The 23341-nt window shown below is 40.3% G+C and overlaps 1 protein-coding gene across 3 annotated transcripts in view; it reads right to left on the bottom strand.

The window, feature by feature from the left end:
- The window catches only part of ACER3 (alkaline ceramidase 3), a 194232-nt gene that overhangs the window by 126499 nt on the left and 44392 nt on the right, over positions 1 to 23341 (bottom strand). The window contains exons 2-3 of one of the 3 annotated variants that reach the window (XM_058306017.2): positions 9907 to 10035; positions 3423 to 3492 (exon numbers count right to left, since the gene is read on the bottom strand). The exons of 1 other annotated variant lie outside the window; for it this stretch is intronic. The gene's annotated coding sequence lies outside the window, so the exon portion shown is untranslated. The remainder of the gene's footprint in view (positions 1 to 3422; positions 3493 to 9906; positions 10036 to 23341) is intronic. One more of the 3 variants, XM_058306016.2, reaches the window with a different exon arrangement.

Raw genomic sequence — 23341 nt, 5'->3', positions numbered from 1 at the left:
TTGTATCCAGTTTCATTTACTTAGCATCTTTTTCTAAAAAATTATTTCTTTTAAATTAGAGAAATTGTAGGTTTATATAAAAGCCATATGAAAAATACAACATTCCCATATACCTGCCCTATTGTTGACACTTTGTTACAAGTGATGAAAAAATATTAAAATACTGTTAACTTTAGTCCATATTTTGCAATTAGGTATATTTTTCTCCATATACCACCCTATTGCTAACACCTTGTAATAGCAACATATATTTGCTATAGGTCTTGAAAGAACATTCTTATATTTATATGAACTCCCATGACATGTATGTTGTTGCATTTCATGTTGTCATTTAATTCTCTGAGCCCCTGCTCAATTTTTTCTATTCTTTTCTCACTTCAATTTTAGCTGTTCTGTCTTTGATAATCACTTATTCTTTCTTCTATCATTTTGAGTCTGCTGTTATATGCCTCTAATGAGTTTTTTTATCTTACCTATTGTGTCTTTCATTCCCACAAGCTCTGTTTCTTTTCTATTCAGGATTTTCAAATTCTTCTTTGTACTTGCTCAATGTCTTATTGATGTTTTTTATCTCTTTAGCTATATTGTCTTTCAACTCCTTAATTTGATTTTGGAAATTTGTGTGCATCTCTTTAATTAGTTCTCTCAAATCCTGCATCTCTTCTGGGGCTTTGATATATTCCTTTACTTGGGCCATGTCTTCCATTTTCTTAGTATGCCTTGTAATTTTTTGCTGATTTTAGGCATCTGATTTGGATGGTAGTTTACTCAGATGCTCAATTTCTTTCTCATTCATAGGGATTTAGTAGCAGAAAGCTGTGTGTTACTGCTGCTCTTGGATTCATGGTTTAACCTGGATCTTTAGGATTGTCTCTGTTAGCTGCTCAAGACTGGGTCCTGGTTCCAGTAATGGATTGCATACCTGCTTCATAGGAATTGGGGAGGGAGGCTATAAAGGCCAGAAAAAAACCTCTTTCACTTATTTTTACTTTTCTCACATGTACTTCCTTTGTCTGCTGGCAGATGGTGGGCTTTGGCAGCCCTGTCAGTTCAGTGCCTGGTCAGAGTGTGTTTGGTGCAACACAGACCAGATCAATGTGACAGAGGCTCCTGGCTGGAGGCTAAGAGCCTTTCCAAACTTTCCCAGAGACAGACAGTTCTCCAACCTTTTCTGGCAGTTCCTTCTCCCAGGTAGGAAGTAATTCCACTACCCTCTGCATCCTCAACAACCAGTCCTGATTAGTAGAGAGGGAGATTAGGAGATTTGGATCTCTTTTTTCCCAGATCTTTTAGACCCTTACTGGTTCCCAAGCCAAACAATGGTACAGCCCCACTCAGCCTGGAAGGGCTCATGGGACACAGCAGACCAAACCTGTGGGTCAATGATTTTTGAAATAGATGAGGATTGTGATTAAAATTTTTTATTCAAAGAAACAAAATCTAAAGTTTCCCCAGTTAGCCACGGTCAAATATAAAAGTCAGTGATTTTAACTACATTCACAATGTTATGCTACTATCACCATCATCCATTACCAAAACTCTTCCATCATCCCAAACAGAAATTTTGTACCAGTTAAGCACTAAACGCCCCATTCCCTATCCCCATCCCAACCCCTGGTAACCTATATTCTAGTTTCTAACTCTAAGAATTTGCTTATTATTTGCTTAATTATTTCAAATCAGTGAGATTATACAATATTTGTCCTTTTATGTCTGGCTTATTTCACTCAAGATGGTATCTTCAAGGTTCATCTATGTTGTCACATGTATCAGAACATCATTCCTTTTTACAGTTGAACAATAACTCATTGTATGTATACATCGCATTTTCTTTATACATTTATTGATTTATGGTTGCTTCCATCTTTAGGGAATTGTAAACAATGCTGTTAGGAACATCAGTGTGAAAATATCTCTTCAAGTTCCTGTTTTCAATACTTTTAGGTATATTCCTAGAAGTGGGATTGCTGGGTATGTGGGTAATTCTATACTTAACTTCTTTCCTGGTTGCATAGTAGGAGCCAAGGATGGGTTAGTATTATAAGCCATGGAGGCTGAAGCTGACCGCGTTGCCCCCAGGAACTGATTAAGTTTCTCCACCTTTCTCCCTTGCCATGAACAGGGATGGAGTAATTCAAGCTGTGCAGGTCAAGACTGTTTGTAGTTGCCTGAAAAGACTGATGAAGCTCCAAGCACTTTTTGTAGAATCAGCAAACTATTTTTCTACAGCAGCTGTACCAATTCATTTTTCCAGCAACAATGGATATGTGTTCCTATTTCTAGAGATCCTCTCCTACACTTGTTATTTTCCATTTCTTTAATAGTAGCCATTCTAGTGGGTATGAAATGGTATCTCACTTTGATGATGATTTGCATTTCCCTAGTGGCTAATGATGTTGAGCATCTTTTCATGTGTACTGGCCATTACATATCTTCTTTGGAGAAATATCTATTCAACTTTTACCCTCTTTTTAATTGGGCTATTCGTCCTTTGTTGTTGAATTTAGGATTTCTTTATATATTCTGGATGTTAAACCTTCCTCAGATATGTGGTTTCCAAATGTTTCTCCAATTCTGTAGGTTGTCTATTTACAGTCATCATGAAGACTTTCCATGCAAACAAGTTTTAAATTTTGATGGAGTCCCATTTGTCTTTTCCTTTTGTTGTTCATGATTTTGTTGTAAAGTCGAAGTAACCATTGCTTAATACAAGGCCTGCAGATGCTTTTCTATGTTTTCTTCTGGGACTTCTATAGTTTTTGTTCTTCTATTTAAGTATTTGATCCATTTTTTAGTTAATTTTTATATGGGGCATATCATTCTTCTGCCTATGGAAATTCAGTTTTTCCAGCACTATTTGTTGAAGGGACTATTCTTTCCTCAAAACAGTTTTTATAGACTTAAAGTCTATTTCGTCTGATATTAATATAGCTACTCCAGCCTTCTTTTAGTTACTGTTTGTTTTTTTTCCTTATCCTTTCACTTTGAACCTACTTCTGTCCTTGAATTTAAGGTGTGTCTCTTCATCCATTACCAGAGTTGGGTCATCTGTTTTTATCGATTCTGCCAATCTTTGCATTTTGACTGCAGAGTTTAATGCAATTAGCTTTAGAGTAACTACTGATACAGGAAGCAGACTTAGCCCAGTGGTTAGGGCGTCCGCCTACCACATGGGAGGACCGCGGTTCAAACCCCGGGTCTCCTTGACCTGTGTGGAGATGGCCCATGCGCAGTACTGATGCACGCAGGGAGTGCCGTGCCACGTAGGGGTGTCCCCTGTGTAGGGGAGCCCCACGTGCAAGGAGTGTGCCTCATAAGGAGAGCCCCCCAGCACGAAGGAAACTGCAGCCTGCCCAAGAATGGCACTGCACACACAGACAGCTGACACAACAGGATGACGCAACAAAAAGAAATGCAGATACCTGGTGCCACTGATAAGGATAGAAGTGGTCGCAGAGGAACACACAGCGAATGGACACAGAGAGCAGACAACTGGGGGGGAGGGAGAGAAATAAATAAAAAATAAATCTTTAAAAAATAAAAAAATAAAGTAACTGATAATGCAGGACTTTTTTCTGCCATTTTACTATTCCCTCAATTTTTCCATTAAGGCCTACTTTCATATTTATACCATTTGGAGCCCCTTCTCATTTCCTTCTATATGTATTTTTCATAAATTTTCTCTGTGTTTGCCATGGGCCTTAATTTAACATCCTAAATCTATAACAATCATGTCCACTTTGTACCAACTTAATTTCAATAGCATATACATACACTGTTCCTTAACCTCTCCATCTCCCTAACTTACATTGTTATAAATTATATCTTTATACATTGTATGTCCAAAACCATAGGTTACTTTTTATGCATTTATATTTTAGAAACTGAAAGAAGTAAACAGTGGCATTACAAAGTTAACAAAGTGATTAAATGTAAAATACACAATACAGGAGCACTGGTATTTATAATTAACCAAATGGTTAACTTTACCAGAGGTCTTTTTTTTTTTACTTTTCAAAAATTTTTAACTTTTTTTTTTAAGACACATATATCACAAAAAATGTTACAATAAAAAATATAAGAGGTTCCCATATATCCCACACCCCACCCCACTCCTCCCACATCATTGTGGCACATTCATTGGCATTTGGTGGATACATTTTAGAGCACTGCTGCACCACATGGATAATAGTTTACATTGTAGTTTACACTCTCCCCTAGTACATTCAGTGGGTTATGGCAGGGTATATAATGCCCAGCATCTGTCCCTGCAATATCAAAGAGGACAAGTCCCGAAAACGCCCCCATATCACACCTCTTCTTTCCTCTTTCTGCCCTCAGCAACTACCGTGGCCACTGTCTCCACATCAGTGATGAAATTTCTTCCATTGCTAGTCACAATAGTTCAACAGTAGAATACCAGTAAGTCCATTCTAATTCATATTTTATTCCTCCATCCATGGATCCTGGAATGGTGCTGTCCACTCCACCTCTAAATCAAGAGGGGGCTTAGATCCCACAAGGTTGATGGATGTGATTCTTCTGCTTGTAGTTGTAGGCACTCTAGGTCCTCTGGTGTGGTGATTGACCATCTTCACCTCCCTGTTAGCTGACCTGGGTACAGGAGTCTTGAATCTCTGCACTGGCCATGTGCCAGCTGGGCTCTGAGCCTCGGGAGAGTTGCAACTCCTACTCTCCAATTCATTGGACTTTACCAGAGGTCTTTATTTCTTAATGCCACTTTGATCATGTCTAGGGTCCTTTCATTTCAGTCAGAAGAACTCCCTTCAGCATTGTTTGTAAGGCAGGTCTAATGCTGATAAACTCCCTCAGCTTTTGTTTATCTGGAAGTGTCAATCTATTCATTCTGAAAGACAGTCTCATTGGCTATTAAATTCTTCCTTGGCCATTGTTTTCTTTCAGCATTTTAAAATATTTTATCCTACTGCCTTCTTGCCACCAAGGTTTCTAATGAAAAACTGGCACATATTTTTATTGGGACTCCCATGTACATAACATGTTGTTTTTCCTCTTGAAGCTTTTAGAACTCTCTACTTGTTTGTGGCAATCAGCAGTTTGACTACTATATGTTTGGGCTTGGTTTTCTTCAGCTTTTCTACTTGTTGCTCTTTGGGCATCCTGAATGTACATATTCAAGTCTTTTGTTAGATCTGGGAAGATTTCTGCCATTATTTCTTTGAATATTCCTTCTGTTCTTTTCTCTCTTTCATCTTCTCCCATAATGCATATATTGATATGCCTGATGGTGTGCCACAGGTCTCTCGGGATCTGTTCACTCTTTTTAATAATCTTTCTGTTTCTCATCCTGAATCATTTTCATTGTCTTGCATTTGAATTCACTGATTCTTTCTTCTGCCAGCTCCGTTATGTTGTTGCAACCCTCTAGGGAATTTTTCATTTCAGTTATTGCAGTCCTCAACTCCAGTATTTCTGTTTGGCTCTTTTTTAAAGTTTCTACCTCTTAATTGAAATTCTCATATTGTTCCTTCATTGTTTCCCTGATATCTTTTAGTTCTTTCTCTGTGACAGAGGTTTCTCCCTTACAGGGTTTATGATGACTAACAGATCACAAGGTTTATAATGGTTAACTGACAATGACTTGAATTTCTCTGACATAGAACAGCCCCCTCTCCAGAGCCTACATGTTTAGATACAGTTCATTTCCTCACAAGAATAGACAAAGGAGTCATATCCAGTAACATAGAACAGTCCCCCATACATGTCTAGATACAGCTCATTTCCTATAAGAATAGACAAAGAAGCCACATGAAACCACCAACCTCTCCTGCACCCCTAGAATTCACTGCCCCTAGCCCACCAGCCCCTAGCCATGCCTATTAGCCCTTGGGTCTTACCCAGGTCCCAACCCCTCCCACTAACCAAGCATGTTCCCACCTATAGATGTACTATATAAATTCATGACCGCCTCTGCCAGAGGTCAGCTATACCTACACACCCACTTTATCACACAATCTTATCCAGGCATTAGAAAAAGTTACAGAGATTAAAAGACGACCCTCAAACCCCTCAAAAAAACTGATCAAAGCAGCTTTTAAGGTCTTTAACAATAGAGAAGAGGAAGCCAAGTTAGAAAAACATAAACAAGATCAGACTAAAGCCTCCCTACTAGTTGCTACCCTCAGGTCCAATCCTCGGAAACCTAATCCCCCTTCTTCTCTTTGGCCACCTCTGGGACCCTGCTTTAAGTGTGGAAAGGAAGGGCGCTGGGCACACACCTGCTCAAGGTTGGAAGTAAGCTGATCTCCTTTTTATTTAACACGGGGGCCACATATTCAGTCCCCCTAGAATATTCAGAACCTTTATCCATTTCTTCACTCTCTACTGTGAGGGTTAACAGCATCCCCTCTTCTCCTTTAATCACCAAATCAGTTATATGCTCATTAGAGAATTTCACCTTTTTTCATCAGTTCCTTGTAATCCCTACGTGCCTTTAACCAAGTATTGCCTATTTCTCCAAGCAGTTAAATCCTGTCACTTTTTGCTAGCCTCAATCCTTTTACCCCTCATAACACCACTAATATTATTCCTGCTGCTTCTCTTTTGTCCTCATCTCTTACAGCTCCTCATCCGATTTATATGCTGAATTGTACAATCAACAACTCAAGAACATTGTAAATGGCATCTTTCTGCTGTGTGAACACCAATGCCAGCCTCTTCAGAAGCAGAAATCAGAACCCACGGGCAAGACAGAAGGGAGCCCCTCGCCTCCCCTTGACAGAACAAAGTAGCTAGATGGAGTCAACACCCCAAACCCCCACACCCTTCCGTCCAGCCCAGCACCTTACACCCCTACTTAGGTCCCTGATAGATATATCAGTTAGAAATGCTAGCGTTTTCTCCCTTACAGGGTTTATAATGATTAACTGATCACAAGGTTTACAATGGTTAACAAACAGTGACTTGAATTCCTGTGACATAGAACAGCCTCCTATCCAGAGCCTACATGTTCAGATACAGTTCATTTCCTTACAAGAATAAACAAAGAAGCCACATGACACCACCAACCCCTCCTGTACCCCTAGAATTCACTGCCCCTAGCCCACCAGCCCCTAGCCATCCTTATTGGCACTTGGGTCTTACCCAAGTCCCAACCCCCTCCCACTAACTAAGCATATTCCTGCCGATAGATGTACTGTATAAATTCATGACCGCCTCTGCCAGAGGTGGGCTGAAGTTTCTCTGCAGACCCGCTCCGTTGAGAGAGCTTCCCAGTAAACTTTCTGCCTGCAATCCTGTCAGTCTCAAGTCCCAGTGGGTGCCATTTTTTCCTCTAACACTCGGTATTACATTTTCTTCTATCTCCTTGAGCATACTGGAGATCCTTTCTTTTAAATCTTTGGTATGTCCAAAGTCTTTGTTGATGGTTTCTGGATTTTTACCTTGTTCCTTTGGATGTGTTATCATTTCCTATTTCTTTTTTTCTTGTAATCTTTTGTTATACACTATATATTTTAATATTTTATAGCGTTAACTCTGGGATTTGTGCTGACTGTTCCTTAAGGTTGTATCCAGCTAGTGTTGTGAAAGAGATTTCTTTGAGTGCCAGAAGCTACCATAAACAAGCAAACCAATGCAAAACACAGTCTTTGTAAATTGGCTCTGAGTTGGCTGAGACTCTCAGAGTTTAGCCCTCCAATCAAGATCAGCCACAGGCAAATGTGAAAGGAAAGTTCTTTTCTAAGCTCCGTCTTGTCCTGGGCTTGTGCTCGTTCATTTCTTCAGGAATTCTCCCATTTACAGGAATTCAAATACCCTCTCTACTCCCTATGAAACAGAATTTCTCCCCTTCCCAGGTATCCTATTATATGACTTAAAGTTAGTAATTCTTTACCCCTGGCCACTTGGACTTCATCGTTTCTTACACTGCTTTGACTATCAACAACCTTAATTTATTTCTTGTAGGTGACTTGCCTTTTTCCTAAACCCTGAAGAATTCTTTCTTTAAACTTGAAATATTATAAATTGACCAGGGATGTGATTCCGCATGGACAATTCTAAATCTATTTTTCCTAAAATAATAGTATGCTATTTTTTTTTCTTTATATTCAATTTTTCCTTTACTTAAGGAGTAGATTCTTTTCGATCTTTGAATCCTTTTTTTGTTCCATTTGATGGATTCTTTACTTCAAGGACACAGTCATCCTTATTAGGATTGTCTTTCCTTATGTCAACTACATATACTGCCTTCTTTCCCATTTTTTGTCATTTTTTTCTCCTTTTCCTCTATGCCCTGTATTATCTTGAGCCCTTCCACTGTATAGTAATTTGCTTTACAACAGTCTACAAAGTTTTTCCTCTTCTTTTAATTTATCTGTTAGTTCTATAATGGTGTTATGTTTTATCTCAAATCATTTCCAAGTTATGCAATCTCCCCCCTTCTATCACATTAAATTTTCAACATTGAGCCCCAGTTTTATGGAATTCAAATCTTTATCAAGTTCTCCCATTAACATGAGTCAGAAAATTTTTTTCTTTCAGTTCTATTTTCTCTGGACTAGTCCTTCCTCTAACTTTTGCATATTAAGTTCCATTGTTATGTTAGTAAGCTCCATTGTTGTGTGGGTAAGTTTGCTTTTTGCCAGGTTTTTGCTGGTCATGTTTTATGTGAACAGCTCTATTCAGTCCTTCTATTTGCCCTGTTATGATATGAATAAATTCTCCCTATTATTTTGCATACCTTATCCTAGATTCTTCCTAATACTGTTCACATCTTATCTAAGACTTCACTTTGTTGTTTTGTTACCTGGAAGGTTCTCCAGGATCTCAGAAAGTTACAGCCAACTGGGATGGATGTAAGATGCTGGGTCTACCTCTTTGAACTTCTTTTTGCACATTTTATTCATAACAACACACATGCAGAAAAGTGCTCAAACCATAAATGTACATACAGCCTGGTGAATTTTCACAAGGTGAACATACATAGATCCTCAGCACTCAGATCAAGAAACTGAACAATGATAGAATCCTAGATGCCTCCCTGATGCCCCCTTCCAAATTAGTTTTGTCCATCTCTAAACATTACTTAAATGGAATAATAAAAATGTACTCTTTTGTGACTAGTTTCTTTCATTTAACATTGTAAGATCCATGTATATTATTGAGTGTAGTCACAATATATGATTCTGTAAAATATTCTATTATGTGAATATATCACAATTTATCTACTCTGCTATTTGGGTAGTTTTCTGCCTGGGGCTAATACAAATAGTGCCACCACAACCATCCTCAGCTGGTGAATATGGTACATAATTTTTTGGGTGTATACAGAGGAGTGAAATTGCTGGGCAATTAGGAAGACTCATGCTTAGTTTTCCAAAGCTGTACCAATTTACATTTCCACACCAGTATATGGAAGTTCTGTTTGTTTCATATCTTTGCTATATCTTGGTTATGGATATCTCTTTCATTTCGGTCTTTCTGGTAAGTGTAAATTGGTATCATCTTTTGGGTTTTTCTTTGAATGTCCTCAATGACTAATGAGTTTATTGGCTTTTCATGTTTATTGGCCATTTGGATAACCTCTTTTGTGAAATGCCTGTTCAAGTCATTTACCCATTTTTTAAAAAATTGAGATCTCTGTCTTTCACTAGAAACAAACAAATAGGAAATGAAATGTAATAAATGTTACTGTGAGTAAAGAGCAAACATAAGGTTGGGGCTGATGCAGTACTAGCTCCTTAGAAACCGCTGGATTAAGATCAAAAGGAAATGTCTGTCTGCCTCATTTGTTGTGTGAAACTGCACTTGAGTTCAGGGAGCTATGAATTAGCATGCAGGTCTTGGGCCTTCGTGACTAGAACAATATAAAGTTTGGTGGAAGACAGTGGAAGATAGTCATTATGTATCAAAATGACCCCCACATACCTTGGCTCTAATCCATTGCACTGTATACACCCCATGCAGGTGAAGGCACAATACACGCTGTGTACGTGGATAACTATTGGGCCTTGAGATCAGATGAAGATGCTGTAACTGATGTATATTCCTATAAAGCTAAGTAAACATAATGTTAGATGAAAGCCATCTTGACTCCTGTCATTGATAATTTGAAACTGACTGCCGCTGAATAATTGTATAATTTACAATAGCATTAAAAAAATCACATATCTAGGAATACAGCTAACAAAAGATATGCAAGACACACCAATAAGACTCCTAGCAGTTTTTTTGTACAAATTGATAAGCTGATTATATGAAAATGCAAAGTGCCAAGAAGAGCCAAGACAATCTTGAGGAAGAACAACAAAACTGATGTATTTATACTACTAGATATTAAGACCTATTAACTATGATAGACAAATAGAACAATATAACCGATAAGATTCCAAGAACAAACTAAACATTTATAGACACTTGGTTTATGACAACCCTGACAATGAAGTGTAGTAAGGGAAGGATGGTCTTTTCAATAAATGATCTGGATCAACAAGAAATCCTACTGAAAAAAAATGAATCTGGACTCCAGGCTCACACCCCATAGACAAAAATATGAATAAATTCTATATATACTACAGATCCAAATGCAATAAGTAAAACAAGAGAACTTTTATAAGACAATATGGAACATCTTCTTGACGTTGGAGCAGCAATATTCTTTTAAACAGGACACAAAAAGGATTAAGCACAAAGGCAAAAAATTGATAAATTGACTAAGACTAGAAAGTCAGGAAGAAATAATAAAAAGTTTCTTTTTAAAAAGCTGACTTAAAGAACAATAGAGGGAAGCAGATGTGACTCAACTGATAGAGCTTCCACCTACCATATAGGAGGTCCAGGGTTCAATACCCAAGGGCCTCCTGGCCCACATGATGAGCTGGCCTAAGGGGAATGCTGCCGTGTGCATGTTGCCCTGCTCATGGGTGACCCTGCTGCAAGGAGTGCCCCCCACACCCACACAAGCAGTGCAGCCCGCCCAAGAGTGGTGCCACTCACATGGAGAGCTGACGCAGCAAGATGACACAACAAAAAAGAGACACAGAGAAGAGACAATATGAGACGCAGCTAACTAGGGAGCTGAGGTGATGCAAGAGAATAATCACCTCTCTCTCACTCCGGAAGGTCCCAGGATGGGTTCCCAGAGCTGCCTAATGAGAATACAACAGACACAGAAGAACACACAGCGAAAGGACAGAGAGCAGACAATGGGGATAAGAAAAGAAAAAAAAAAAGAACAATGAACATAAAGTTGCCTTGTAAACTATAAGGGATTCTATAAATGTTAATTTAATCTTACTGAACAAAAAGAATCCACACAAAATGATAACAGATCTTGAACTTTTGGTAAAAAATGGTATCGCTCAGGGTCCAATCAGGAGAAATAAACCACATAGTAGTTTAAGTAGGAAAAGTTTCCTATAAAGAATTATTAACAATAACAGGGAATTGGCATAATGCAGGATTGACTAGTAAAAAGTAAAGAGAACTCCAGGAACTACAGGAACAGCAGATGGGAGGAGCCGCTAATACCCCTACAGCTGACATAGAACACCCAAGAAGAGACCTTTCCCACTCCCAGCCAGGGCTAAGAGCCAGACCTTGTTAGAGAGGGCACAACCACAGCACACTGAATGTCAGAGAAGTTGCTGTGATGCCAAGTGTGCAGACAGCTTATTCAAAGTCTGCCCTCCACAACTTAACCAGAAATTTGCCTCTAGGATACCAGGGAAAACTGTTCACCTGGAACTGTCTATGCGGTCAGGCAAAGCCATCAGGTACTATAGAGCACTTCATTCTGCAGGAGCATGGCACTGGAGAAGCTGTCTAAGCTTCAGGATCTGGGCACTAGGGAAGCCTCATGTGCTATGGGAGCCAGGCTCGGGAGGAACCACCTGTACTGCAAGCCACCAACCCAGCACACCAGCACCAGGAAGGAAAACCCCTTCCCCCTCAATGTGTCTTCAGTGCCCTCCGCTGACGTTTAACATTACGTAAGTTGGTAAAGGAAAAATATTTAAAGGGCTCAGGTCCATTTTCACAGGGCATAAAATGAATGGTGAATAATGGTATAAATGGCTCCCTTGTCTGTTTCCTCGTTGTTTTTTTGTTTTTGTTTTCTTTTTTGTTTTGTTTTTGTTTTTGTTCATTATCTGCTCTTTGTCTGTTTTTTCTTTAGGGGGTATCAGGAACTGAACCCTGAACCTCCTAGGTAGGAGGTGGGCTCTTAACTGCCTGAGGCATATCCACTCCCTGCCTGCTCATTTGTTTTTGCTCATTGTCTGCTTGTCCTTTGTTTGTTTTCTTTAGGAGGCACCTGGAACCAAACCTACATGTGGGAGGCAGGCACTCAACTGCTTGAGCCACATCTTCTCCCTGACAAGTATTTTCTATAAGCAAGGCACTGAGTTGGGAAGAAACATTTACAAGTCAATAACCCTGGCTCCGGATCCTGAGGCAGTATATATATATAATTTAGTGGGAAAGATAAATAGGTAAACAACTAGAAGATTGGCAAGCGGACATGGCTCAACTGATAGAGTGTCTGTCTACCATATGGAGGATCCAGGGTTTGATCCCCAGGGCCTCCTGTCCCATGTGGTAAGCTGGCCCATGCGCAGTGCTGCCACATGCAAGGAGTGCCATGCACACAGGGGGACCCTCGCGTAGGGGTGCCCCACCTGCAAGGTATGCACCCCACAAGGAGAGCCGCCCCATGTAAAAATAAAGCACAGCCCACCCAGGAGTAGTGCCACATACACGGAGAGCTGATGCAGCAAGATGACGCAAAAAAGAGACAGATTCCCAGTGCCACCTGATAATGCAAGTGGGCACAGAAGAACACACAGGGAATAGACACAGAGAGCAGACAATGGGGGGGAAGGGGAGAGAAATAAATAAATAAACAACTAGCACTGGAGACTGACAGGACCAAATAACATAAATAACATATTTAGGAAAAGGGAAGAACCCAAGACTGGTTTCACTTTAAAAAGTAAGCAGAATTTTGATCATTACTAACACAAAAGTCATTCTGTTTTATTTAGAGCTCATATAATGTCTATTAAAAATTATTCAAGAAAATTAGTTTTTTACATTGTTTTTTAAAATGCTACGTTCACTTTTTATAACTCAAAAATGAAAAATTATACTATAAAAATAGAAATGTTCATACTAAATTCAGAAGGAAGCACATTTTAGGTTTGGAAATAAAAGTCAAGTACATAGTAGAGAGATAAGAAAACATCTGGGGAACTCCACATCAGTTATGGCTCATGTAAATTCTGACATAAAATGATAGAGGTTACAGGGGAGGCAAAAGACACAGCAAAAAGAGTACTCCAGGTATATAACACTGCTTTGAAGAAGGTTCAAAAATGAACACTGAACAGTGAGCAGAACTTTAAACAAATAAGCATGATGAAGATGACAAGTCAGAAGTACAAGTAAAGTATTAAGGTCTTGAACTCCAAGAGAAATATTTGGTGAAATAAAGATTTTAGATTTATGCTAAGATCAAATATTTTACAGAAGTTTACAAAGCATGCTCAGGAATAAAGAGGCATTATGGAAATGACAAAATCTGAAAATTATTTTTTTGATAATTGCTACTTCCTCTCCATTTTTATTGAAATTTTCACATCTGAGTCCAATTCAAGTCTCACTTAAATTTGGTGAAGTTTTTCTTCATCACCCTACTGAAAATGGCCACTCCCTCTAACATTACTTAATATTCTAACCTCTCACCTGATGCTTATCACAGACTGCCTAGCATAGTTAGTTCTCTTTTCACTAAATCAGATAAGAAAAATATCTTATCTTATTGAGGGTAGTGGCCAGAGATTTATTCAGTTACTCAATGCCAAATACTTACTGAGCATCCACTATGGAAGGCACTATAGGGGAATACAGAGGAAAACTAGACAAATTTTAATTAAAATTAAACAAGTACTAAATTTTAAAAATAATAAAGATATTTTAAACATCATAGACATTATCTTATGTGTTTCAATTATAATGTAATAGAAGCGTTCTTTACTCCCACTAATTTGCTGTGGCAGATTTATTCTTTACCCCAAATTAAATTCCCTATAAATCTGTAGTCACTCTTTATTTACTTAGAATTGAAAAGCAGCAGGTAAAAACCATGTGTGAACAAGTCCTTTAAGATGCATTATAAATTCTAAACAAATTAAGTTTAAGTAATAAAAATGCAAACTATTGGAGGAGGGGCAAGATGACAGAAGAGTAAGGAGGTCCAAAAGTCAGCTCATCCTACAGGGCAGTCAGTAATCGCCCAGTGCTATCTAAATCACCTGTTAGGGGGTCCAGTAGACCAGGAGAGCATTCTGCAACACCCTTGGAAGGATGGAAGGAAGCGCCTGCCCATCTGCAGAGAAGACTTAAGAATAGAGTACTCCACGTCTGGCAGCATAAGATGCCCTGGGAACTATCCCCTGGCTGGAGTTAGAAGCTCTATTTCTCAAAAATAGGGGAGGAAACTCTCACAGCCAAACTCAGCGTGTAGATGCGATGCATTCCCCCCAGCGTGGGACACGACACCCGGGGATGAGCCTCCCTGGCACCGAGGGATCACTACCACATACCAGCTGAAGAAGCAACTAGAAAATGACCTTGAATTAAAGATTCAATGCAGAACAGCAGAATATACCTGTCTACATAAAATAACATGACTTCGGGAAGCTGTTTGACCTAATGTAAGGGGGAAATGGAAAGGAGAAATGAGATTATAAGGCTGTGAGTCTCTAAAAAAGAGTCTGGAGGTTGTCAGAAGGAATACCCCTATGTACAACTGAACAGAGTCTAAGAGACAGATAAGGTAGATACAACCCCAGGTATTGGTTCTTTTGAGGGATAAAGAGACCCACGGGTTCTATGGTCATGGCAGAAGGGGTTCACTGCCATGACAGATAGCCCTTCTTTGGAGCTGGTGTTTCTGCGTGATTGAATTGGACTCAGAGGGGATCTCTTTTCACAAGACTTGCATGCTACTTTATTGGAATTGTAGTTGGTGCTGGGTTTAAGATATATGTAGGGGATTTGAATCTCTGGACTGATAATATGACACCCAGGCCCAGAGCCTCAACAGACTTCAGCTCCTACACTTTGATTTATTGGACTTACTCCACTCAGCTAACATGGAGTTGAAGAAGGTCAACCACCACAACATGGAGCCTAGAGTGTCTACAACTGGAAGCAGGAGGAGTGCATCCAGTACCCATGTGGAATCTAAGCCCTCACTTGACATAGATGTGCAATGGACACAACCAATCCAATGTCCACAGAGAAAATGTGGAATGGGTGTGGGAACGGTAGCCATGGTGGCTGCTGGGTGTGGGGAATGGGAGGAAGAGATGAGATGTGGAGGCGTTTTCGGGACGTGGAGTTGTCCTGGATAGTGCTTCACGGACAATTACGGGACATTATAGATCCCCCCAGGGCCCACTGGATGGAACGTGAGAGAGTCTGGGCTATGATGTGGACCATTGACTATGGGGTGCAGTGATGCTCAGAGATGAACTTACCAGGTGCAATGGATGTGTCATGATGATGGGAGAGAGTGTTGCTGTGGGGGGAGTGGGGGGCGGGGGCGGTGGGTTTGAATGGGACCTCATATTTTTCATAATGTAATTTAAAAAAATAAATAATTAATTTAAAAAAAAAAGAAAAAAAATAGGGGAGGAAGAGACAATTGGGCACTGATTTCAGCTACTGATTAGTAACTTCCACTGGCTAAAGTCCAATCCTAAAAACAGCTAAAGTTTGAACCTGTCCAGGTTGGAAAGAAGCCAGTAGCCTTCATTTTAATTCTATCCCCAGCAAGAGGGGAAGCGGGGTTGATTGAAAATCAGTGATGGTAGAGGCTGGCTTCTTTCCACCCAGGTCGGACTGTTGCCTTGGCCTGGGTTCCAGCCCTGCATCAGGCAGGGAGGAAGCTAGCGAGACCTGCACCAGCCTCTCTAGGCAACTGTAGTCACTTTTGGTCCACATGGACTAGATTATTTGGCACCCATGTGGCTAAATCCTCAACCCAAATAGGACAGGAGGTAGGGTAATGTTCACTCAGCCTCTTTGTGTAACTGCGGGCACTTTCAGACAAATCTTGCACAGACAAGATTTTTGTACACACCTGTGGCTCCATCCTGCCCACCAACAGAATATGGGGGAAGGCAGTGTTTTCCTAGCCTCTCCCAGCAACTGCAGCTGCTTTCAGCCTGCCCAGACAAGATTGGTGGGCAGTCCTGTGGCTCCAGCCCCACCCCTGGCAAGGAAGGAGGACAGCTGGTGCTTCAGCCTGTTATCCAGGCAAATGCAGTCAGTTTTGATCCTCATGATTAGTTTACTACCCAAACCTGTAGCTCCATCCCCATCCCAGGCAGAAGAAGGTGCATGGAGCTTCATCAGTCTCTACGGGCAACTACAGACAGTCTTGGTCTGCACAGCTTGGATTACTGCACATGGTTGTGACCCCATCCCTACTCATGGCAGGGGAGAAAGGTAGAGAAGCTTCATTAGTTCCTGGGGCAATGCAGGTAGCTTCAACCTCCATGGCTTATAATACCAACTGCATCCTCAGCTCCTACTAAGTGATCAGGAAGAAAGAAAGAGCAAGAAACAGATTAAAAACCTATTGAAGGACACAGATATCCATGACCAAGAAGCACAATGTACTCCATCCAAATAAATCTGAATGAGACCTACTCCAAGACATATACTAATGAGAATGTCCAATGCCAAAGATAAAGAGAATCCTGAGAGCAGCAAGAGAAAAGTGATTCATCACATGCAAGGGATGCCCAATAATGTTAAGTGCTGATTTCTCATCAGAATCCATGAAGGCAAGAAGGCAGTGCTGTGATATATTTAAAATAGTGAAAAAGAAAAACTGTCAGCCAAGAATCTTATATCTGGCAAGACTGTCTTTCAAAAATAGAGAGCAAATTTAGAATATTCATAGATAAACAGAAACTGAGAGAGTCTGAAACCAAGAGACAGCTTTGCAGGAAATAATAAAGGGAATACTGCAGCCTGAAAATAAAAGACAGGAGAGAGAGGCTTGGAGGAGAGTCTAGACATGGAGATTATAACAGTAGAAATAACTAAAAGCATGAAAAGAGCAGTAAAAATTAGATATGTCAGATAAAATCCAAAGGTCAAAATGGACGAAGAACTGTCTTTAAAGTAATAGCATTTAATGTTAACGGATTAAACTCCCCAATCAAAAAACACAGACTTGTGGAATGGATAAGAAAATATATGCCACCTATATGCTATCTGCAAGAGACTCACCTTAGACTCAAGGATACAAAAAGTTTGACAGTTAAAGTCTGGCAAAAGTACTGTCACACATGCAGCGACCAAAAAAAAAAAAAAAAAAGCTGGAGTACCTAAACTTACATTGGATGAAATAGACTTTAAAAGCAAAGCTGTTATTAGAGACAACAAAAAACATTATATATTAATAAAAGGGGTAATTTACCAGGAAAAAAATAACAATCGTAAGTATATATGCACCTAACCTGGATGCCCCAAATTACAAGAGGCAAACACTGGAAAAACTGAAGAGAGAAACAAATGTCTCTACAATAATACTGGGAGACTTCATTACATTACTCTCATCATTGGAGAGAATAACTGGGCAGAAGATCAAAAAGAAACAGACAGCTTGAACAGTATGATAAATGAACTAGACCTACTAAACATATACATTCTTCTCAAATACTCATGGATCCTTCTCCAGGATAGACCATATGTTTGGTCACAAAACAGATCGCAATAAAATTTTAAAAGCCAAAACTATACAAAGGACCTTCTCTGACCATTATGGAATAAAGCTAGCAATCATAAGCAGGAAAAGGAAAAATTCACAAATATATAGAGATTAAACAACACACTTTTAGATAAGCACTGAGTCAAAGGTGAACTTGCAAGTGAAATCAATAAATATCTGGACTTCCGGGAAGATGGTGAACTAGAAAGACATGGGACTCTGTATTCTCCCAGAAAAACAGCTAGAGGACAGGCTGAAAAGTCCTGGAAAAAGATCTTCTAGGGTTCAGGACACAAGGCAAAGGCTGGACACCACCCAGAAGAGGGAAGGACAAAAAGGAAGAGAATCGTGACAGCAAAACTGTGAGCTGAAACCAGCAGCTGCAACCGCCAGCATCCTCCCCCACGCTAACGACATTTTGGAATTCTGAGGCCTCTGAGCCACTACGACAAAAGGGGTTCCAGGGACCCACCACCCCCAGCAAAGGGGAGCAAGAGGAACATAGGCTAAGAATGACTCAGCTCTGGACTCACAAATTTAGTCTGTTGTGTGCCACTGGCCCTTCTAGATTGGGTGGGACCATGCCATTATTTGCCCTGGAAGCTGGCAAGGGACTGGAGAGATCTAATCTTCTCAATCTCGCTCTCTTCTAAACAGGACTGATTGTTAAGGACAGACCTCCCAGGAAAGGGGAGAGAGGGACACAGCCTGACTCAGCTTTTGACCCACAAATTTGGTCTGCTGTGGTCATGAGCCCTTCCAGGCCAAGTGGGGCCATGCCATTGTTAGACTTGGGAGCCAGCAAAGGACTAAAAGATCTGAGAAAAATGAGATCCAACCCTCCAAATCTCCCTCTCTATAAATCAGGATTGATTGTTGAGGATGCAGAGGGGAGTGGAATTATTTCCTACCTGGGAGAAGGAACTGCCAGAAAAGGCTGGAGAACTGTTTCTGGGAAAGTCTGAATTACAAGGCTCTTAGGCTCCAGCCACCAAATCACATTGATTTGGTCTGTGCTGCAGCAAACACTCCAACTAGGCATTGAATTGAGAGGGCTGCCAAAGACTGCCATCTGCTGGCAGACGAAGGAAGGGCACGTGAGAAAATTAAAACGTGAGAGAGGGTTTTCCCAGCCTTTATAGCCTCCCTCTCCAAGGCCCTAAGAAGTGGGTATGCAACCCATTACTGGGTCCACGGCCCTGTCTTGAGTGGCTAACAGCTACAATTCTAATGATCCAGGTTGAACGAAGAACCAAAGAGCAGAAGTAACTCAGAGACTCCAGCCACTAAATGAGAAAGAAATTGAGCATCTGAGTAAACTACCATCCTAATTAGATGCCTAGAAATGAGCAAAGAATTACAAAGCCATACTAAGAAAATGGAAGACATGGCCCAAGTAAAGGAATATATCAAAGCCCCAGAAGAGGTGCAGGATTTGAGAGAACTAATTAAAGAGATACACATAAATTTCCAAACTCAAATTAAGGAGTTGAAAGGCAATACAGCTAAAGAGATTTAAAAAAAAAAAAAAATCAATACGACATTGAGCAAGTACAAAGAAGAACTTGAAATCCTGAATAGAAAAGCAACAGAGCATGTGAGAATGAAAGACATAATAGGTGAGATCAAAAACTCATTAGATGTGGGAGAGTGTGGGCTCTGATGTGGACCATTGACCATGAGGTACAGTGGTACTCAGAGATGTATTCACCAAATGCAATGAATGTCTCATGATGATGGAGGAGATTGTTGTTATGGGGGGAGGAGTGGGGAGAAGGGGGTGGGGTGTATATGGGGACCTCATATTTTTTAATGTAATATTAAAAAAAATAAAGATAAAAAAATTAAAAAAAAATAAAATGCTTGCAGTTCTGCAAAAAAAAAAAAAAAAAAAAACTCAGAGGGAAGCGGACTTGGCCCAGTGGTTAGGGCATCCGTCTACCACGTGGGAGGTCTGCAGTTCAAACCCTGGGCCTCCTTGACCCGTGTGGAGTTGGCCCATGTGCAGTGCTGATGTGTGCAAGGAGTGCCGTGCCATGCAGGGGTGTCCCCCGCGTAGGGAGCCCCATACGCAAGGAGTGTGCCCAGCGTGAAAGAAAGTGCAGCCTGACCAGGAATGGCGCTGCACATACGGAGAGCTGACACAAGATGACGCAACAAAAAGAAACACAGATTCCCATGCCGCTGACAACAGAAGCAGATAAAGAAGAAGATGCAGCAAACAGACACAGAGAACAGACAACTGGGGCGGGGGGGGGGCAGAGACAGGGGGAGAAATAAATAAATAAATCTTTAAATGCTTTAAAAAAAAAACTCGTTAGAGGCATACAACAGCAGACACAAAATAATAGAAAAAAGAGTAAGTGATACCAAAGACACAACAGCTGAATTTGGAGAGAGAAAAGAATGGAAAAAATTGAGCAAGGGCTCAGAGTTGAGTGACAACACAAAACGCCACAACATGCGTGTCATGGAAGTTCCAGAAGGAGAAGAGAAAGGAAAAGGGTCAGAAAGAGTACTGGAGGATATCATAGCTGAGAATTCCCAACTCTCATGAAGGAAATGAACTTAACATGTCCAAGAACTGCAACATACCCCAATCAGAATAAATCCAAACAGACTTACTTCAAGACACATACTACTCAGAATGTCAAATGTCAGAGATAAAGAGAAAATTCTGAGAGTAGCAAGGGAGAAGCAAACCATCACACACAAGGGACACCTAGTAAGACTTAGCGTGGATTTCTCTTCAGAAACGATGGAACTGAGAAAACAGTATGATACAATTAGGATACTGAAAGAGAAAAACTGTCAGTCGAGAATTTTTTATCCAGGAAAACTGTCCTTCAAATATGAATGTGAGTATAAAATAGTCACAAACAAACAGAAAATAAGAGAGTTCATAAAAAAGAATCCACATTTGTAGGAAATATTGAAGGAAGCCTTTGAGCCTGAAAGATAAAGACAGGAGAAAGAGTCTTGGAGGAGAATATAGAAGGAAAAACAGCAGAAAGGATAACTAAAAGAGTAAAAAGACAGAAAAAAATATGGTATGGCATATGCAAACCAAAGAATAAAATGCTGAAACAAAATAATGCATTTACAGTAATATCATTGAATGTGAATGGATTAAACTCACCAATCAAATGATATAGGCTGACAGAATAGATTTAAAAAACATGAGTCATCCATACACTGCTTAAAAGAGACTCACCTTAGACCCATGGATACAAACAGGCTGAAAGTGAGATTAGAAAAAGATACTCCAAGCAAACAGTAACCAAAAAAGAGGAGGGGTAGCTGTAACAATATTGGACAAGCCAGACTTTTTTCCCCCAACGTTTAACTTTTATTTTATTTTAGCAAATTTTTTATTGTCTTTTTTTTAAAAGATCACACAAAATTTTACATTAAAAAATATAAGAGGTTCCCATATACCTCACTCCTCACCTCCCCCCACTCCTCCCACATCAACAACCTCTATCATCAGTGTGGCATATTCATTGCATTTGGTGAATACATTTTGGAGCACTGCTGCACTGCATGGATTAGAGTTCACATTGTAGTTTACACTCTCATCCAGTACATTCAGTGGGTTATGGACGATATATAATGTCTTGCATCTGTCCCTGCAATATCATTGAGGACAACTCCAAGTCCCGAAAATGCCCACATATCACACCTCTTCTTCCCTCTCCCTGCCCTCAGTAACTCCCATGGCCACTGTCTCCACATCAATGATACAATTTCTTCCATTGCTAGAGTCACAATAGTTCTAGAGTAGAATACTAGTAAGTCCACTCTAATCCATAATTTATTCCTCCAACCTGTGCACCCTGGGATGGCGATGTCCACTCCAGGTCTAAATCAAGAGGGGGCTTAGATCCCACATGGCTGATGGATGAGATTCTCCTGCTTGCAGTTGCGGACTCTCTCAGTTCCCTCATGTGGTGGTTGACCATTCTTACCTCCCTGTTAGCAGACCTGGATAAGTCCGAATGAACTGGAGAATAGGTGTTGCAAGTCTGCTGAGGCTCAGGGCCCAGCTGGCACATAGACAATCCAGATATTCAAGTCTCCTGAGCAAACACCAACCCCAGTGCCAAGCACAGGTTCAGTAAAAGTGACAGAAGAGGCATGTGTAGAGAGATCACATCTGAGCCCAACTCCTTCACTCAGGAGCACAAATTCCCAAGTAGGGCCCACTGGCAAGGCAATCAACTCCAGAGCCATCTGTCATGACTGTAGGACCTGTTTGTCTCCATAGCCCTCAGGAGCACCAGTACCTGGTGTTGTATCTACTTTGGGTGTCTCTGGGATGCTGCTGAGATGTGCACAAGAGTAACACCTCTGATGACCTCCCAAATCATTTTGAAGTCTCTTAGCCATTTAAACTCATTTGTCTTTACCATTTCCCCCTTTTATTCAAGGTCTTTTTCTAGTTGCATCATCGTGATGATGGTAGTAATCCCTCAGCACCAGGGAGGCTCATCCCTGGGAGTCATGTCCCACACTGCAGGGAAGGTAAAGCATTTACATGCTGAGTTTGGCTTAGAGAGTGGCCACATTTGAGCAACATGGAGGCTCTCTCAGGAAGTAACTCTTAGGCACCGTGCAGCTCTAGGCCTAGTTGAAATTTCAAGCACAGTCTCATAAGCATAGTTATCAGTATCAAGGGCCCATCACTGGACCATCCTTCTTCACTGGTCCCTTCACTTGAGGGACTGTTGCTGCTCCACTGGGGAGTGCAACAGAGTTTCGTGGAATGGGAATTCAGCACTTCCTCAGTTGTCGTGTGAAACTCTACCCACTATGTCAGTACCCAACGAACATCCAAACATATTTATATACCCTATATATGCCCTGGAGAACTCCCTCCCAACCATGCGTCCCACTCCAGTGCTTCTCCCCTGTCATAGTTGAACCCCTCTGTGATCCAAAACTTCTTAAAAAATGAACCCTAATGTATTGCCAAATTCAATTAGTAGGAAAATGAAATAGTAATGAACAGTTTAAAGATTAGAAATAGAATACATAATAATTTAGAAAAAATAAAAATAAAAAATAAATTGAGGTATTAAAAAATGAGAAATATAAAACTTTGTTTTGAATATTGTGCCTTTCATCACTGTAACAGGTATTGCCCTGTAGGTACAGTGGCAAGGTAACCTCTTCCATTCCTTCCTCAGTATCTATAACTTTTCTTTTTTTTAATTTTTAATTTTGTCTTCAAAAAAGTTTTAGATCACAGTAAAGTCACATATACAATATAGAGAACTCCTATTTACTCAACATCAAACCCTTTTCCCCCTTCCTCAGCAATGATCTTTTTATTTGTGGATGTTATATTTGCTACAGCTGATATTCAGATATCGAAACATAGCTACTAACCATGGTTCCATTATGGTTTATATTTTAGACTGTATACACTTCTAAATTTTTGGTTACATACATTTTCTGAGCACCCATTGTGGGGCCTATGGGCCTGTTACATAATGAGAATACAACTAAAAAGCAAAAGAGAGGAGTGGATATACCTCAAGTGGTGGAGTGCCTGCTCCCCATGTATGAAGT

The sequence above is a fragment of the Dasypus novemcinctus genome, chromosome 10 (genome assembly GCF_030445035.2).
Source record: "Dasypus novemcinctus isolate mDasNov1 chromosome 10, mDasNov1.1.hap2, whole genome shotgun sequence".
Classification (NCBI taxonomy): Eukaryota; Metazoa; Chordata; class Mammalia; order Cingulata; family Dasypodidae; genus Dasypus; species Dasypus novemcinctus.
Note: the sequence above shows the minus strand (reverse complement) of the source record. Positions and strands in the feature narration are given on the sequence as shown.